General features: G+C 44.9%; 1 long non-coding RNA gene across 2 annotated transcripts; it reads left to right on the plus strand.

Annotated features, from left to right (window-relative positions):
• The first annotated feature begins 877 nt into the window (after nt 1–877).
• Nucleotides 878–2435, plus strand: LOC135450235 (uncharacterized). 2 transcript variants are annotated; one of them, XR_010440974.1, is made up of 3 exons: nt 878–1380; nt 1800–1892; nt 2041–2435. It is a non-coding gene; the product is annotated as an uncharacterized LOC135450235 (long non-coding RNA). The 2 variants fall into 2 exon arrangements; XR_010440975.1 differs by having other exon boundaries at nt 879–1350.
• Nucleotides 2436–3127: the final 692 nt, after the last annotated feature.

Genomic DNA, 3127 nt, shown 5'->3' on the forward strand with positions numbered 1-3127 from the left:
CTAAATAAAGCGGGGTTTTTTTATTTGTCAATAGGCAGGGTTTTGATTATAAAAATTATAAATACAAACAATATAAATGTAGAAATCTAAGTACAGGAATATATCATAAATAAATACAGATATATATATAAAGTTTAAAAACAAGAAAAAATTAGTTGTAGCAGTAGATATGACACATAATATAAATAATAATTTAAAACATTTATAGAACTTTACATATATATAATTAATACACTGCATCAAAAGAAACTATAAATATGAATGGGAATATAATTATACTAAGTATAAAAATATTTCAATCTCGTTTAAAAGAAGGTTGTTTTTTGTATTTATTTGGTTAGAGACGGGGTTTTTATTTGGAACAATAGAAGTATTATAGAAGTATAAATCTAAATATAGAAATATACAATCTATAGAGAAAGATATTTGTAAAAACACGAGCGAACGACGCCTCCTTCGGCCGAATGGAACGAGCTCAGCCGAAGCAAGGCGGGACCGGCCGAACCTGACGGCCTCGAGCGAACCGAGGCCAGGCTTGCGAGGCTGCCTGAACGGAGCCGAGCTCAGGCGAACCGAGCCCGCTGCTCTCGTGCGCGCTAATTAGCGCGAGTGCGGTCACCGCCTAATGAGCCCCTGTGCCGCCCCGCGCTCCCGGTCGTGTCCGTGCGATGGGCGGGCCGCCCGCGGGACGCGGCAGCAGGAGAGCCCCGAGCCGGGCGCGTTTAACGTGAGGCGGCGCCGCTTGCCCGCCCTCAGGGAGCCGAGCCGAGCCGAGCCGAGCCACGCCGAACGCAAGGAGAGGCTCCGAGTTCGGCCGAAGCGAGCCGAGCACACAGAGCGACTCCGAGTTCGGCCGAATAAACCCGAGCCGCGCCGAACGCAAGGAGAGGCTCCGAGTTCGGCCGAAGCGAGCCGAGCCGCGCCGAGCGCACAGAGCGGCTCCGAGTTCGGCTGAATGAAGCCGAGCCGCGCTGAATGTACAGAGCGGCTCCGAGTTCGGCCGAAGCGAGCCGAAGCGGGCCGCGCCGAGCGCACAGAGCGGCTCCGAGTTCGGCCGAATGAAGCCGAGCCTTGCCGAGCGCACAGAGCGGCTCCGAGTTCGGCCGAATAAAGCCGAGCCGCGCCGAAGAGGCGCATCCAGCCGAATGCAGCCGACAATAGCCGAGTTTAGCCGATTACAGCCCAATTTAGCCGAGCACTTAAGTTATTCTGCAGCCCTTTGACTTTTGTCCTGACTTTTTTTCAGATGCACCTCCTCAGGTGACTGCAGCAGTTCCTTAGGTTCCATCTTCTCAAAGGGTACAGGGCTCAAGAATTCGTCTTCCAGAGAGTTATCTCAAGTCCTGGCTTGTATTGTATCTGCCTATGTTGGCTTATGTTGTATGTACCTCTATTGTGTGTACCTATGCTGGCTTATACTGTATGTACTTATACTGTATGTACCTATGTTGGTTTATACTATATGTACTTACATTGGATGTACCTATATTGGTTTATATTGTGTGTACCTGTGTTGGTTTATACTGTATGTAAGTGTGTCACCTTACATTGTGTGTACTTACGCTCTGTTTACACTTGCACTGTTTACCTCAGCCTATATTGTGTGTACTTATATTGTACCACTTACGATCAGAGCTGCCCTGCCCTGGCACGCAGTCACAGTTAGGTAGAACAGTTATAGAAATTTTACTCTTCATCTGTCTTTTGTGGGATTTTGGGTAGAAAGTTTATGGGTCCAGAGTGGGGACAAGTCCTAGCTGTCAGATAGCCACTCGTTGACCCTTCCTGTTGTCTCACAGGTCCCCGAGGCTGCTGATTTCCCCAGGATCTGCCATTTACTTCAAGGAGCAGCAGCCAGAAGATGTGTCACAGCACGTTCTTCAGCGTCTCAGGTAAGGGCCGCAGCGAGCGTGTAAGTGGCAAGAGTGTGTCAGTGTGTGTGAGAGCACGTGGCTGTGTCCGTCTGTGTCTGCTCGTCTCTGCATGGGTGGGCACATGCTGACTGGATTTAACCTTGTGTATATGACTTTTGCTTTTCAGGTTTTGCAACTCATTTTTAAAGTTAGAATAAAAAATCCTCAGCCGGGTTATATTGTATGTACTGACATGGAAAGTACCCATGTTGGCTTAAAACCCAGTAAAACAGACAAAGATGGGCAAGGAAAAACCCAGAAAAAAACCCCCACAAGATGGGCAAGAAAAAACCCAGAAAAAAACCTGAAAATGGGCAAGAAAAAACCTAGGAAAAAAACCCCAAGATGGGCAAGAAAAAAACCTAGGAAAAAAACCCAGAAAAATACCCCCAGGTTGGGAAAGAAAAAACCTAGGAAAAAACCCTAAGATGGGCAACAAAAAACCCAGAAAAAAAATTAGAAAAAATCCAGAAATAAAACCATGATGAACAAGAAAAAACACAGAAAAAGCCCAAGATGGGCAAGAAAAAAACGAGAAAAAACCCCCAGAAAAAAACCCGAAGATGGGCAAGAAAAAACCCAGAATAAAACCAAGAAAAAAACCCTGAGATGGGAAAGAAAAAACCCAGAAAAACATCCAGGGATGGGTAAGAAAAAAACGAGAAAAAACAAAACAAGATGGGCGAGAAAAAACCCCGATAAAAGAAAACAGAAAAAAACCCCAAGATGGGCAAGAAATAAAATCAGAAAAAAAAAAAAACCAACAAGATGGGGACGAAAATTTCCGGAAAAAAACCCAGAAAGAAACAGAAAAAAAACCCCAAGATGGGCAAGAAGAAACGAAGAAAAGAACCCAAGAAATGCCAGAAAAAGTCAAGGAAAAAGGGAGGAAAAGCCCCAAGAAAGAAGGCAAGAAAGAGAGGCAATAGAGGCCACAAAAATGCAAGAAAAAACCCAAGAAATGCCAGGAAAAGGTACGAAAATGGTTTTGCCAGGTGCGATCAAGGTGAGCGGGTTCAGTCTCAGGTACAGGAGATGAACAAGTGTCAGATTAGCTCGGGGCACTGCTGTGCAATGCAGCCGTGACAGGATTGATGTTTAAATCTAGTTTAAATAAATTGGGGATTGTTTGGCTTTTATTGGGGTATAGGCTGGAGATTTCATAAAAGGTATAAAAATAGAAATCCAATTATATCCTATATATATTGATATCA

Source organism: Zonotrichia leucophrys, chromosome 7 (genome assembly GCF_028769735.1).
Source record: "Zonotrichia leucophrys gambelii isolate GWCS_2022_RI chromosome 7, RI_Zleu_2.0, whole genome shotgun sequence".
In the NCBI taxonomy this organism is placed as follows: Eukaryota; Metazoa; Chordata; class Aves; order Passeriformes; family Passerellidae; genus Zonotrichia; species Zonotrichia leucophrys.